The sequence below is a fragment of the Hetaerina americana genome, unplaced genomic scaffold (genome assembly GCF_022747635.1).
Source record: "Hetaerina americana unplaced genomic scaffold, ioHetAmer1.1.p SCAF_6, whole genome shotgun sequence".
NCBI classification, from domain to species: domain Eukaryota; kingdom Metazoa; phylum Arthropoda; class Insecta; order Odonata; family Calopterygidae; genus Hetaerina; species Hetaerina americana.
In genome coordinates, this window is record NW_027287205.1 from 64,802,348 (window position 1) to 64,819,064 (window position 16,717).

Below are 16,717 nucleotides of genomic sequence, written 5' to 3' on the forward strand. Positions count from 1 at the left end.
TTCATTTTTATATTATTATGATATTAAAGGCGCCATTCCGACCATTTTCCGATATTTGAATGATGGGCCTTATTATGAAAAAAAGGATCGATACTGTTGGTGCGTGTGTGGTTGTGCGGATCTTTAAGTAACCAAGTTTCATTACTGACTCTGTATTTCGTTTTTCATTGGAAGCTTTCAGTGGTACATAATCATATGCGTGGGGCAATATCGATTTTTTAATTTTTTCCTTATTTAATTTCAATTTACAGGCTTTTCCCGATGCATTTAGATTAAGAGCATACTATGTTCATCCCGAGATTACGTTATCGGTAGTTTTTTTGAAGTGATTTTAACGTCGGAATTAATGAAGCTGCGTGATGAAAAATGCCCTGTAAGGCACAATGCGGTGGAAATTTACTTGAGAGTTTCACTTTCAGAAAGGTCTTTTTTAATTCGTTATTGCTCTTCGCCATCGGCTTCCTCCTTTTCTTCCAGAAAGTAGTTTATCTACTCACTTCCTGGGAAGTTAAGATCAGGTTTAGCGGAGTCTGTCAGGAATTAACAACATCGAATGTTGAGGGGACGGATTAGTATTTTATAAATGTTTTCTTCTTCTTCAAAATTATGCGCTTTATCAAGAAGTGAAACTTTGATGTTAAATCTACCAAACGTTTTCTATTTTCGATAGCGAAAAAATCGTTAACATCGTGAAATTGAAAGGAGTAGTTAAAATTAAGTTAATCCTTTTCTTTATAATTATTATCAAACAATTGTTTTCTTATGTACTCGTATACATGATTGATATACATTACGGGAGAACAGTGTGTTGAAATTTTATTTCATGCATTTTTATATCTTTTCTCTGCTTTTCCTTATATCTGCATGCGTTGAGCGTTGCTGTTTTTCAATTAATTTCATCATGGAGAATAGGATTAGTTCACATTTACATGGCCACAGATTTTAATAATTACTTTCTGAAATGTGGATAAGATCTACCATTTAATGTATTTAACCCAGGTTTTTTCGTAAAGCACCTTCATCTTTTTTAAGTTTTTAATTCCGTCCCTTGTTTCAGCTTTCTTTGTATCCAATTTTGCCATCTTTATGAGCCGTCTGTTGCCCTGTATAAAAAAGTACAAAAGAATAAAGGCGTATTGATATAGGAGTATTTTTTCGTAGACGGTTGTATGATGTGTGAGCAGTGGGTGTGTGTTAGCTTGTATACGAACGCCTAAAAAGGGAGAAGCACATAAGTATACATCCTTCGACTATTTCCCCTATCATTTGCCCGCACCCGAAGATCCCACTTTGTCTTAACCGTTTTTTAATTCCTTCCGCCCCCCACATCTCACTGCTATTGCTCTCCTTCTCGCGGGAGAGGAAATGGAAAAGGGTTTGTGAAGTGGTATAAGGAGGGTCGGGAGACGGGGGGGGGGAGTTAAATTTGCGGGGGAGGGATTTCGGAGCTTGCATTACCAAGAGGAGTGGGGGGAGGGGATATGCCTTCTATTCCATTTGGCCCTCCTCAGACGTCCCTATACCCACCTTCTCCTTCTCGGGCTTCCTTGTTCTTCCTTCGAGAAAGCCTCCCTAATCTAATGTAAGAACCCACCGCTTCTCCGCCCCCGCCCCTCCACCAGCCACTCTTACTTCTTCCACCGCTCTCAATCTCTTTCCACCAACCCTTCCTCCTACTCCCCCTTGCCATCCCACCATTTCCCTCACGTCTTGTCGCCCCGTATTCTCGCCCATTCATCTTTTTTGCCCCGTCCGCACGCCCCTTCTCTTCGCCGTCACACTCTCCTCGCCGTCTTCCTTTCGGTCGCTCCGTCCTCCTCGTCGCTACCCCCTCCTCCTCTCTTTCTCGTTCCACCTACATCTCCCTTCATTGTCGTAACGTGTCGTCCTCTCTCCTGCAAGCTCCGACGTTAACGTTTTCTAATTTGGTCCGGACTCCTTTAAGCCGGCGGTCCGTTTTCGGGCACGCGGTCTCACTCTCTTCCACCCCCGCCCTCCTGATTACCCCGCACCCGTGGGCTATAGGGGCGACGGAGGAAGTTCTCGTTTTGCATGCCTTCACCGATTTTGCGGTTTCAACTTGCCGTCGCCGATTTGTGGGTTAAATATGCTTTGACGAAATCATTAATTCTTCGTTCGGAAACGACATCATTTCCATCCATTATGTTTCTGTTCTCGTCCTATCATTGTTACTCCCTGTCATGAGATAAACAAGTAGACAATCATCATTTTGTAATATTTGCTGCAGAGAACAGGAACCTTTTTCCGCAACTTTAATGACTGTTACGCTTGATTGGACCATGATTTTCAGTTCCTAACTTTCCATTTTGATAAGGTAGGGGTTGCTGTCGGAATAAGAGCAATATTTACGTTAGTTAATTAAAAGCCATAAAATAACAGCGAAAGCTTCCTGAAAATGGGTAATTTGCTACTTGCGTATGTGAAGCAAATACTGGTACGTCGATAAGATCAAATTTGCCAAACTCATGCTTGCAGCATTCTAAAGCTGTTTATTTGAAATGACCAGTTCATCAACATGGCGACTAGCAATTAGTTCTCAATTCCAACGCAGTTTATTACCTTTCCTTTGGTCTAATATCGTAATATTTTAGCTTAATTGTTTGGTAATAGCAGACGTACTGATGTACTCCTACTTGTATTTAGATAGTTGATCTTCTAATTTTTGGAGGTAATGCTTCATCACCACCATTTAAGTTCTTTTCAAAGTCAAATCGAACAGATCACAAGTGCAAAAATATTTCCCCCACCGGAACCAGTTAGAGCATCGACCCGCCAAGTCAAAAGATCCAGTGTTCAGGTGTCAGTCGAGGAAGTATTTTTCACTTCAGATCTGCTCGATTTCGCCTTCACCACTTCTCCTGTATTCGTCCTTATATGTGCTCCTATCCGTTTCTCTTGTACCTTAGTGAATGAGTATATGCTCGCCAGATGGCGGATTTTCGTATTTGAATGTGTGTATGTGTGTGTGTGTGTGTGTGTGTATATATATATATATATATATATATATATATATATATATATATATATATGTGTGTGTGTGTGTGTGTGTGTATGTACATATATTTATATACATACTACCTTGATCAAAAATTTCCCGGAATTTATTCATAAAATTAAAAATACAAGTTTATTCATCTAAATCTATATTGTCCCCTTCAAAGTAATCCCCATCGACTGCAACACACTTATGCCAGCGCTTGATCCAATCCTCGAAACATTTTTTATATTCGGTTTTCGGTATGTCCATCAGTGCTTCCTGCGATTTTTCCATTACTTCCTCTCGGCTGCTAAAACGCGTTCCCCGTAATGGTTTTTTAACTCGATTGAACAGAAAGAAGTCACAGGGAGCCAAATCAGGTGAATTCGGTGGCTGTTGGATGGTATTTGTTGCATTTTTCGTCAAAAAATTACGAATAATGATAGCACTGTGCGACGGTGAGTTATCATGGTGCAAAATCCACGAGTTTTCTGCCCACATTTCTGGTCTCTTTCGGCGAATTGCTTCACGCAAACGCCTCATAACGCCCAAATAATACTCTTTGTTTACTGTCTGGCCTTCTGGCAAAAATTCATGATGCACTACACCGTTGTAATCCATGAAAACCGTCAGCATTGCCTTCTTTTTTGACTGAAAACGACGTGGTTTTTTGGTCTCGGCTCATTTGGTGAACGCCATTCACTTGCCTGATGTCTGGATTGCGTGTCGTACTCATAAACCCACGTCTCGTCTCCAGTAATGATCCTTTTGATGAATGTGGGATCGGATTCAGCCTCGCAAATCATGTCTTTTGCGACGTCAACACGGTCTCTTTTTTGCATGAAATTGAGGTCTTTTGGCACCAACTTTGCTGCTACACGACGGAAACCCAAATCATTAACCACAATGTCTTGGGCGGATCCATAGGCAATGTTCAAGTCCTCCGCTATTTCTCTGATGGTTAATTTGCGGTTATTGACCAACATTTCTTTTACTTTATCAATTTTTTCACCGACTTTCGATGTCGATGGTCTGCCACTGCGTTCATCATCTTCGATTGACTCACGACCACTTCTGAACCGCTCGTGCCACTGGTAAACGACCGTTTTTTTTAGAGAATCGTTGCCGAAACACTTTTCCAACATTTCCAACGTCCGTGCGCCACTAAATCCGTTTTTTACGCAAAATTTAATACAAGTTCGTTGTTGCAAATTTAAATCCATTTCTGAAATTGTAAAAAATCGCCAACACACACAGAGATAGATGTACTCTTGGCTACGTAACTTTTGCAAATGTCAAGTTATGACACTAAGATTTAAAGGGAATATCAACAACAGATGTACCAATTTAACAAAAAAAACAGAACTCAAATCGGAACGATGGGAGCGCCACACGGTGGTTATTCCGGGAACTTTTTGATCAAGGTAGTATTATTATTAGGCAATCTACTGGTTAAGGTAGGTTTTTAGATGGACACAGCTCTTAAATAAATATTTTGTGACTACTAACAAAACACAACATCCTACTCTACATCAGGTCCCTCTTCATCTCTGAGTACCTTCTTCTTCCCTTCATCCCGTCCAACATCCCTATCCTTTTCCTTCCCTTTCCTCGTTTGCCCAACATTCTCCCCTCAATCACAGTCTTCAACATCCCACTGCCGGTCAACACCCCCTTCATCCACTTTTCCTGCCTCCATAGGATTGCTCCCAACAAACCCCTCTCTTCGCCCACCATACCAAGCACTTCCTCATTTGTTTTCTTCTCTGTCCATTTCACCTTCTCCATTCTTCTCCACACCCACATTTCAAAAGCCTCCAATCTACGTCTATCCTCCTGCTTCAATGACCACGTTTCCGCACTGTACATAGCTACGCTCCATATCAAAGTTTTTACGAGTCTTTTCTTAACATCCTTACTCAAAGTCCCCGTCATCAACTCCCTCCTCCTCGTGAAAGCCTCTTTGCCTAGCGCAATTCTTCTCCTTACGTCCCTACTACTTTGACCGTGTTGGTCCAAAACACTACCGAGATACGTAAACTGTTCTACGTGCTCTAGTTTTTGCCCTCCTATTTTAATGTCAAGCTTAGCCTTTTTCTTTCTAGAAAATCGCATAACCTTTGTTTTATTAATATTGATTTTCATCCCATACATGTCGCACTGAATTTCCAATTCACTCGTGGACTACCTTTCGCCTGGCTCCTAACCTTCGACCTGTCTGTCATGGGTGACCCTACCAGGAGCAATTATTATTACTTCCGCCAGCACGGCTCTAGGGGTCATCGGAACGCACAAGCCCTTCCACCACGTCAAGGTTGTAGTCCGGGGAGGGATATATACATATATATATATATATATATAAATATATATATATATATATATATAATTATATATATATATATATATATATATATATATATATATAATAAACTACCGGTTAAGGGAGGTTTCCGGTGGAGTATCCTATCCTATGGTTTTCCTGCCCTTTCCTCGTTTCCCTAACATTCTCCCCTCTAATACAGTACACAATACCGATCAATACGCCCTTCATCTATTTTTCCCGCCTCCTTTGGATTTCTCGCCCACCATACCTAGTACTGTCTCATTAATTTTCCTTTCAATCCATTTCACCTCCATTCTTCTCCACGTTCACAAGCCTCCAATCTACGCTTAGCCACCTGCTTTAGCGACCACGTTTTTGCACCGTACCTACGAGTAGCTAGGCTCCATATAGAAGTTTTTACAACTCTTTTATTAATATCCTTACTCAACGGCCCTGTCATCAACTCTCTTCGCCTTGTGAAAACCTCTTTGCCTAGCGCAATTCTTTTCCTCCAGCCACTACTGCTTTGACCATGTTGGCCCAAAACACTTCCAAGATACGTAAACCGTTTTACCGTCTTTAGTTTCGACCCTCCTATTTTAATGTTAAACTTAACCTTTTTCTTTCTGAGAAATCGAATTATCTTAGTTTTATTAATATTGATTCTCATCCTATATCTATCGCACTGAATTTTCAATTCCCTCAGTAATGCTTGCAACCCTTTTGCTGAATAAGAAACTAAAGCTTGGGCATCAGCAAGCTCAACTGATTTTACGAACTCCCGGCCGTCTTTTGTTCCTTCCCCCGGTTCTGCCCTTGCCTTTTTAATCATTTTCATCATTGAGCCTGTCTGCTCAGTTCTGTCCTTCTCTGCCTTGAGAAAGGTGGCGTGGATCACCGAAAATTCGAAACCCAGGAATGTTCTTTTTTTTTTGTGTTTCTGTCTTCGTCCACTAGTGGTAACTTATTATATATGTGTGTGTGTGTATATATATATATATATATATATATATATATATATATATATATATATATATATATATATATATATATATATATACCCACATACATATTTGTATGTATATATATAGAAAACTACGTACATTTATTTATTTATAGTCGAAATATTCCTCTATATATATTTTGTCGTCTTGGGTTGTGCAGCCCTCACGATTGTTTCCTCTACTCGGTAGAGAGCGTAGGACAGGAAATTCCTCTCGATATATATCCCCCAAAGCTTTGTGTAAGAACTGTGCAGATAAGGAATTTGAGTGTTAGGAATTTGATAGCATTCTTTATCGAATCGTTCTCTCTTCTTTCTTCCCTCCCTGTGTCACATGCTTCCTTGAGCTTCGTCAGTTTTCAATTAACTTGGTGTGGAATCCTCCCCTTTTAAGGCCGTAAAATCGAACACGGGTCCCTCCTAGCAATGGGATGCGAATAAAATCGGTGTACTTGCATACTAACTGTTCATGGATTACGATTTTAACTAGCGTCTACACTTTGATTTTATTGCTTCTCCACAGAATGCTTTAGTTGCCATCAGTATATTTAAAACCAAGCTCGCCGTATCTAATTGCTGGGCCGCAAAAAAATAAATACTTATGTAGCGACTCAACGGTATACTGTTTATGGGAATTCAATCGAAAGTGTTTCATGGGTAAAAAAAAAGTGTTGAGATCGGAAGATTGACTGTCGCTGGAATTTCTCTTTACTTTTTGATGTGTTGTGGTGGCATGGTTCTCGGCGTAATGGAATGATGAAATACAGTAGTGGTGTATCAAGATAATATCTAATGTCGTCGATGCGCATAGAATAAGTTAAGCTGTTTGAAATCATTTCCCTAAATACGCAATCCTTCTGTACAGTTTTCCTCAGTGTCACAGCTAAAGGGAATATTGTTACTTACTATCTTAATTATTTTTGCGAATGGGCTTTCACGTCCAATTGAATAAAATCACAGTTTTGCGATAATTATTTCCATATATTAGCGTGGTGTGATTCATTCTACTAATTGCTTTTACCTGGAACCAGTCGTATATTTTCAGCCTTGAACCGACTGGTATTCGCAGTGTCTTTCGATGAGGGCAGAAACAAATTTTTATTCGTTTTACAATGGAGTCTTGTGATTTTGAGGTGAAACGTTTCCAATATCTCGCCTATTACATTTAGAGTGTGAATTGTGCTGCAACGCTCGGTTTTGAGCCGATCCCATTTAGCATAATTTTTTTTCCTGGTCATTTGATCCGGTCATCGCTAATTCTACAGGCAGCGTTAATTCAACCCAGTGCGAAGCCGTTGTTCGACGAGTAATTCTCGTAAATCATTCACTACGTATTCCACAAGCCCGAATCAATCGGGCTGGTGTACCCACATGACGGCTCTTTCATTTTCGGAAAGCGGTAGTTCATCTATCTAGTTCATCGATCTCTCAGCGTTATGAAATTCTACAATGCGAGGTCGTATTTTCCTTGCCCGTTTTCATCCCTTCCCGTTTGATCTTTAATAAAGCTCCATGTTAGTTCAGGCCCATGTTTTGTTATCTTTTTTCTCTTCTGGACTTTAAGCTTTTCCATGCGTCACACCCACGCAGCTACGGCATATATTCTCATCCACCTCTCCGTTATGCACTTCCTTCATTCTTTCGCCAAGTATTACGCTTTTCCTCCCCACCTATTCGATTACTTAAGTCCTCCCTCCTCCTGCAGGCTCTTTCCCATGCTATCCGGCTCTCATAACTGTTCACCGTACCATAGTCCTAGTCTTTAATCATTTCCTATTACATTTCATCCCTCACCACCCCCCTGCGACGCCACAGCTGCCTTCAAAAAAGGCCCACCTACCCTCCCCGTCCCTCCCCATTTTTCTTCTTTTCCGACCCGATGAGAATTCTTTTGCCCTTCCGCTTTATGCCCTTGCTTGGTTCTCTTCCTCAATCGCCCCTCCCCTCCTTGCAAATTCCCTTTATCCATCCCCTTTCCTCTGCTTACTCTCCCTTTTCCATTGTTGAGCGGATAACCCTTTTTTAGTCCCGTTTTCTTTGCCTTTTAATTCTCTTTTCTTGTCGCAGACCCATTCTTCTGGCTTGCATTCTTTCTAGTCTTAAACTCTATCTCCCTCCACACCACTGCCTAAACCTGAAGAATGTCTTCCCTTTCTTCTTTTTTCAGTTTTTTGCACGTTTATATTTTTCCATACTCCTCTCCCCTTCCCTTACAACTTACTCTCCTTCCTACATTCATCTTCTCCGTGCTCTTTAATTATATTGTTTCATCATCCTCCCCACCCATCTCCTCGACGCTGACTTTGTTTTAATTTCCCCTCCTTCGTTCCATTACCCTTTGCCGTGGCCCTTTCCTTCATCTTTGGTCCTTCTTCCGCGTTTGGTCCAAACCTCCTCTTTGTTTTGGGTTTATCGGTTCGTTTCGTTTCCCTCCTTTTTCTTGTTCCACTCGTCGTCAAAATCGAGTATTTTGCGTTGTTTTATGCCTCGCAACTTTTATTTATGTCCTTCAAAAGCTAATTTATCTTCCTTTTTTACGTCTTTCATTCTGTTTTATTTTCCCATTTACTGTCTTTCCTTGTTATTTCCTTTTTTATTTCTCTCCTTCTCTCTTCTCCCTTTTTTTTGGGTTTTCTCGAAGGTTTCTTTTTTGGTTTCTACCCCCTGTTAAAAATTTAGTCCACTTCATTTATATTACTCTATGCTACTGTGAAACGCCTTCCTTGAATTTCTCATCTAGTATGCGCCACTTTCCTTATCAAAGTTCAATTGCTGGTGAACAACTAGTTTATAATTTTCTTAGTCTTATTTGTATTGAGGGGCTTAGGTCGCGTCTGCATCTAAATTAAAAATAACTAATCAGCCGTTGAAAACTTAATATAAGTTACATGATCGAACATTCATGAATTGAAATAAAGGTGTTTTCAATGTCGAGCTTTTAAAACTAAAGAATGTGTAACGATATATATGTATGTAAATACAAATTTTGGCCAAGATTCTTTGCCTAATGAAAGAGGGTTTATCTCTACGTATCAACCCTCACGTAATAAGCGCGTTTCTCTTGCTTATTCTAATGTTATTTTTTCCAATGCGCCCCCCGTTGCTCTTTATTTTCATTTTTCCTTTTTGTTCTTTTATATATCCTCTATCTTATTATCCTCTCTATCGCGCGGCGATAATGCCTGTACCGTGGCCTTCAACAATCTCCCTATCTGTTTTCTCCCTCTCTTTCTTTCCATTTTCACCCTGCTTGTTTTTCTTCCACGTTTCCCTATCCACCATTATCTCCATCTCTCTCCTCTCCCTCCCATTTCCCGCCCGCACCTCCACCATACCCCAGTTTATCCCTTTCTACTCTTTCTTGTTTTATCATCTTTCCCTCCACCCCCTACCCTACCCTTAGCCATCCCGTCCCGGCAGTAATATGGATATTAGGAGCGGAGAAGGGGTTCTCTCCCTGGGCTTCTCTCGCTGGATCGATATGGCCAGAAGAGATCTGCCGCCCTCCTCTCCCCTGGCCCTTCCTCTTCTTCCCTCCCGCTTCTCTCTCATTCTCTTGCACCCCCACTTCCTCCTCTCCCTCAGCTCTTTCGACTCCCCTCCTTTCCACACACGCCCCTGCAGCCTTTTTGGTCCTTCCTCCACTCGTCACCTCACCCATTTAACATTTTCACCGCCCCTTCTCCTAGAATCCCCTCCCCACCCTCATCCCCACACATTTCATTCCCTCCTTTCGTTCGTGACATCCGCGTCGGGTTCTAGGAGAATGCACAGGCAAAAGGGGAGCGAGGCCACGTTCTTAGTTTTAATAAAAAGGGAGTAAAGTTGGGTGGAGGGAAATTAGCGTAGGCAAACTGCAGTCGCCGTAAGTCCTGCGAAGGGCTGGCAACGGAAAATATCTTCGTTTCGTTCCTCGCCATTTTTTCGATTCTCCCTGTTCCTGTTTGTGCTCTGCAGGGTGTAGAGCGATCCTCGGGAATTTTAAAAATCAGGAATGGAAAAATTCTATAAAGCACCTGGAGGAAATCTTGAATCGGAAGGAAATGTATGACGGTATTTAAATATAACATTATTCGCCTGAAAATAGTTGGAATAATACGTTAACTCTTTCCCTGCAGGTAGTTGGATAGTAGTATTGCTCTAAAATCATATATTTCATTCGTAAGAAGTATAGTTTTTATTGTAGCTTAAAAAATTTATTTTTTAAAATAAAAATGAAAACACAAGTATTCTTCAAAATATTTAAAAAATTTATATTGAGCTAATGAACATAGTTTTTATTAGAATATTTTTACTGTAGCAGAAAACTTCTAAATAACCTGGAATCATTTTTATCTCAAAGCAAGGTGGTGTTACATCGCAATATAATTTCAATACATCGATAGACCCCGTTTCAAAATTAAATCACCGATTAGTTACTCACTCAATTTTAGTCGTCGATTGCATAAACTCACCATTGCCGATGTTCCCAGGGCGAACATCGCAGTATTATCGACAAAATATGATGCATTGATCAATGTTTATCATCAGGTTAGTTTCAATTTTGTGGCTCCGTATTTATTTTCTTGCCGTCTTTCGGAATCTGCTGATAAAAATCTCTCTTTTAAAAGTGCTTTCCAAAAGCTATCCTTCACCCTTCATCCCTGCAAAACGTCTTCTCGTAAAGGTTTTTTATGGCACAGTATTGCTGAGGGGAAAAAGAGAACCAATCTTTTTCCTCCATGGCATTCAACGAAAAGTTAGTAATTCTTAAATTTTTTAAAGGGATGGTGGCGGCCGTTATTCATTTCATTTCGTATTCCGGAAACCCTAAAGCTCTGCAGAAGGTATTTTTTTTCATCCGCGGAATGTTATTTCCATTGAGTGGTCGATGGCTTGGTTCTCGTGATCGAAGACTGTGAAATGGCTTATCCGATATCATTTTCCGTTTTCTTTTAGTGTTAGAGAGGGGGGGGGGGCGCAAAGTTTTATTATGTTTGTTGTGGTACCTCTTCTTATTTTTATCCCATTTAGGAACAAATTGTTACCGCTTTTCTCGTCATTGTTTTTGACTAATAAAATGTTCTACGAGAACCTCACGTTGCTAGCTTTTTTATTCGAGCTCACAAAGTTATGGTATTCTTTCACTGACTCCATTAGCAAATAAAATTAGTGCTAAAATGACAAATAACGTCAAATTGAAAATGTATGTAAATTTTGACTCAGTGACTTGTATTTATCGCTTTTATTTAAACTGAAAAAATATTAAATTTGTGTGCAGAGAAGTTTACCTAGCTTGACGCACTGTACCCGGAATGTTTTTATTCCAACTTTGGAATTCGTTCCGGCCAGGCATGAAAATCTGGTAATTGTCTATGACAATTTCTTATGGCTTTCTTGATCAAGGAAATCAATGATTTTCGGTTTCCATACACAAGATTGTTGAATGAGGCTTTTAAAATGGCAAATAATAACAATAAATATCCGTGGAAGTTTGCTTTTATTTTCCCAGTTTTTATCGATTTTTAACGTTAAGTTATGTTTTTAATGCGGGGACCTTGGATATACCTACAGGTATGTCATTTGGTAAATATTGATTTTTTCGATGAAATGTGGGCGGGTCAAATATTCGTTGCTCGCTTTTAAGATTTTCGATACGCTTTTAAGCCTTAAATTTAATTATTTTCTGTTGATTATAACATGAAAATTGAGCTTTTTTTTGAAGAGCATTTAACTTTAGGATGGCATCGTTAAAATGCGTGTAGTTAAAGCTCGCCTCTGTTATTACTCGTAATATTTAGATACTTATTCTTCTGTTTAACACTTATTTTGGTGCTTCGGCAAAATTTGAGTTAGCCGGTAAGGATATCAATCACGAAGTTGAATGATATTAGCGGTACACACCTTTAAAATAATAATTGTGACGAAATATTATCAAAGCAGAATGTATCAAATTTGATGTTTCTGGGCATTTATTCCTATCCTTTTTTTCCGCCTCTTCCATGGGATCCAGGGATTTTCCTCGTGCCTCGATCTCCGTGTTATGTTCCAAGTCTCGATTTTCATGTATGAAAAAATCTCTCTCCCACTGCCGCTTTATGCGGTCACCGTGGCTAATATCAAACGGAATGGACAATAGATAGACGGGCCCGGGGAGAACGGGGAAAATTTATTTTACACTTATCCGCGTTAAAGGGCGACTCCCCTTGACGTAATGGCGAAAAACGCCAGCCATGCAATTCCTGCGACCATTTCCTTCTCTCGCTCCCCCTTTATCTCCTCTCTTTCTCTGTACTCCTTTCCTGTCTTCTGCCATCTCTGGTTTTTTAATCTTAGCCTTTCCCACCACGTCATATATGTATGTATACAGGATTTTTCTTTCCTCCCCATTTGAAGCCATCTCCTTAATGGTTTCTAGCGGCTAAGAGTTTCAGACCAAAGGTGCAGATATTTTTGATCCTGAGCGATAACCAATTGAAGTGTTTGAAATTATGGAAAGTGTAGAAAAATTTAATATGAGTTTCCTACTAAGAATTAGTTTTAAAACATGAAATCTAACGGATGAATTCCTATGACTGAAATTTCTAGGCTTTCTGATTCCTCCTAGTCACGTTAAAATATATTTTTTCTTTTCTTGTCAGTTTTCAAGACATAAATAAAAGATGGCCGGTGGACCAAATCTTTAAGGGGTATTAGTTTTATTTTGTTAAACTATCAAACTTGTGTCGACGCTTTTGGGTTCTGGGTGATGTTCCAAGCTAACAATCAACTCCTTTTTCGATTTCCATCGCAATTTTAAAAGTATTCCTAATTTATTTTGTTCTTATTTTTCACCATAATATAAAAACTGAGATTTGTGAAAGGAAAAACACGCACGAGTATGCTGACGTTGTGAAAGGATAGCTTGGTGTACTTTGGCTTTCTCCTTCTCACTGCATCACCCACGTGCCTACGAGTACGACTTTTTATTTCCTTTAATATTTATTTCATATTCCCTATCCTTTTCACCCCTCTCTTTCATTTATAGCGCCTCAACTTGCCTCATGGGATCCTTTTCCCTCATTCGCATTCTACTATCAGGGCCATAACGTTCATGGTTACGTTTCGTCTCTTCACAGTTTTCTCTCCAACCTTTTTTTTCTCACCATCATATGCACCTTTTTTCTTCGCTTGGCATTTCGAAGGAAAATTTTGCCGTTATACCCTAGTCTTGGTTGTAACGGACATCACCGTGAGAGGCACCGTTAAGTTTATTGATGTTTTACTTAAAAAGCCACTTATATGTTAAGATTTACATCGCAAATGGAATGGAGTGAATTACGATGGCAATTTACTAGCCTACAAGAATTGTATTAGCTTGCATTTGTAGTCGAAGGTCGATGAAATAGCCTAGGCTCCATGGAAAAAAGAAGTGCTGCCAATTTCATTTAACGTAATGGATAGATGTCACGTCTCGGTATTGAGTTTTGAGGAACTAACGACCTGATGTTTCATTCTATTTACCTCATGGAACATGATGAATGGTTAAACTTGAACATTTTAAGAAATTAAATGCCTTCTTGCTGTAAAATCTTTCAAAAAGCGTAGTTTTAAAGTCTTTGCATCAATGATCCTCATGCTTTGATTTTCTTTCCTTGATATTGAGTTTAACTACGCATAGTAAAATATGGGAATGTGCAAGGACTAAACTTTTCTCTATCCTGGCTTATCGATCTGAAAATTAAGCCCACATAGATCGAATCATTTGTATTCCAAGAAATGTGATATGTTTATCGGCACTTTCAGTTTTTTCTGCTTTAAACAAGATTATTTTCATGAGTTAACATTTTGGCGGAAAAAAGTTTTTTAATTTAAATAATTCAGTTTCCTTTTTTTTGCGATTAAATTATTTAATTGGTCGACGAACCAATAGTCATTTGAAAGTAATGAGAAACATTAGAAAGATTGCCATCACAGCAATAATTCATTGATCAAGTCCTGGTAAAGTTAATGCATCTGGATTGTGTGTGGTTTAAAATTAGTATCTTACTGATGAGAAATCTCTTGTCTTGAACCAAGTCATAGCTGCATTGTATGCATCAGTGCACTCGTTTTTTCCTTCGTAGAAAATAAGATCTAAGAATATCATCGTTTTTTTCATGTGTTGCTATTATTCATGAAACTACTGTTCTGTCGTAAATTGCGACCCGGACTTCCGTGTGGGTTGCAAGACTTAGGAATTGAGAACCACATACCACTGCCGCTATTCGGGGCGGAGGGAAGCGGATGGGATTCGTTAGCTTCCCCCACGGCGGCTATTAGCGGAGTGGGTGACGTTATTGTACGATAAATGACTTCAATAAGTTGTCAAGAGTGACAGAATGTAGTTCACAGTGTGATAATTGGGAATCGGAAGAAAATTTTAATAGTCTGCTAGTTCCTCCCCGAATGGAGCACAAACTCCGTAGATGCATTGATAACATTAATAACGATTTTTTGGTCCTCGCCAATGCAAAGGGCTGGGTAGTGTTGAAAAAAACTCCATTCTGGTCCGGAACGATTGGACTCAGCTTCGAAAAATTCACTCTGTTGGCGACGCTGCGCTTTTAACTACGCTACGGAAAAAATCTCTCTCCGATTCTGTTTATGCTGGAAAACGGGTGTGGGGAAAACACAAGATGAAAGATAATCTCGGTGAACGGCGAGGTCACCGATTATTTCTCTTTTCGTGGGATAAGGTATCGATGCTTAGGGTTACCCAGTCCGTCCGTAATATCGTTCCTAGCCCATCCATTTCCTCCTCACTACCCCTTTCTCGTTCGCCTTCCCTATGTTTTCACCTCCGTCCTACTCCTGCTGCAAGCTGCCCGGTCCACACTCTACTCTCGCCTCTCAATTCACGTGGGCCCCAGGGTCTCTCCTCAGCCCGGTCCCCTCCTCCTCCCCGTACTTACCTCTTCACAGTCCAGGCCTCACACTTGACTTTGCGCCCGCTTCAGACCCTAGACCCCCGCGTCCGGGCCACCTTTTCTCCTCCCGGGTTTGAATCCCATGGGGCGCCGCTTGAAATTTTAATGTCAGGGTTCAAAAGCTGGCAAGCCTTGCCGAGCGTGATGATACGGGACTGGAGGGAGCAGGAAATATGGGGGTGGGGGGTTAGAGGAGGGGCGAGATAACCCATTAAAGCGCGAGGTCGAAAAGGCATCACGTGTGAGAATTGGAGAGAGAAATGGACGGTGTGGCGATACACATGGGGCGGCGACGGGAACTCTGCGGTGAGGTCCAAGGGAGATTAGCGGGAGGCTGGGCGCGGCCGTAGGCGGGCGGGCTTTTTTTTCAATGTGGGAGGCGGGAAAGCAGGTGAAGGGAAGAGGGTGTGGCTAGGAGCGGAGTGCCGGTCGAGACAAGAGTCGGGGAGAACGTGTGAGTTGGTATTGTTCGTTGAAGAAGACTTTTTGAGGTTTGGAAGTGCCCTCCTCCCTCGGAATAGTTTATTTTCATCTCCGACTGTGATCGATTCAAACTGCCCGAACGTTTGCTCTCTTTTCTTTGGGAAGTGAAATCCCATCGAACTTCATTTTTTTAGACTGCCGATGAAAGAGCAGGAAAAACAACTTGAGCGTTTCCTAAAGTGGATTAGTTTCCACTCGTTTCCTGATTTTATATCTGTTCGAATGGTGAAAAAATTAGCTTGTTGTAAAACATTCGTTTTATGTATGAAACCGTTATTACGAGGGATTCCAAGTAATATCCTTTGTCACATTGCATGTTTGGATGCCTTTTATAACTTACATTGTTTAATATCTCCAATTCATCAGTTATCTTGCGAATAATAACCCTTGTCGCCGCGAGGAGTCGCTTCTCTGTCCCACCACTGTGTTCATCTCCTTAGAGGTTTTGTACTTGTACTGAGTGAAAATATATTTGTCTTAGGGGTCCCTTTCCTTTTTTCTTCTGAAACTTTTCCTTCACAGATATTTTTTGTTTCATATATTCTTTCCTCGTAGTTCAGTTTTTAAACTTGAATTGCCGCGATATGTTTTATTAAATACATATTTTTTTTCTATTTCTTCTTTAAATTCGTTATTTGACTTTTTACCCATCCTGTTGGTTCTTTCAATTTCTCCATGCGATTCTTACATATTTTTTTTATTTCTATTTGGTGTATAACCTTCGTTCCTGGTGCCCAGCTATTGCTCCTTACAAGGAGAAAACCAATTTTCGCTAACTGGATAACGATAACTAGAAACTTTCTGGTTAATGTTACTTGCGTTATGTTCGTTTATTTAAACCTTTTTCTGATATTCATGTACTGTGGTTAAGAACATTGGCCTTTACTAATTCTAGTGATAGCAGAGTTTTTATTGTAATCCAAGTATGCGGAAGAAATCATTTCAATAAGAGATCTTTCGATTTTGTAGTTAATTGTCGAACT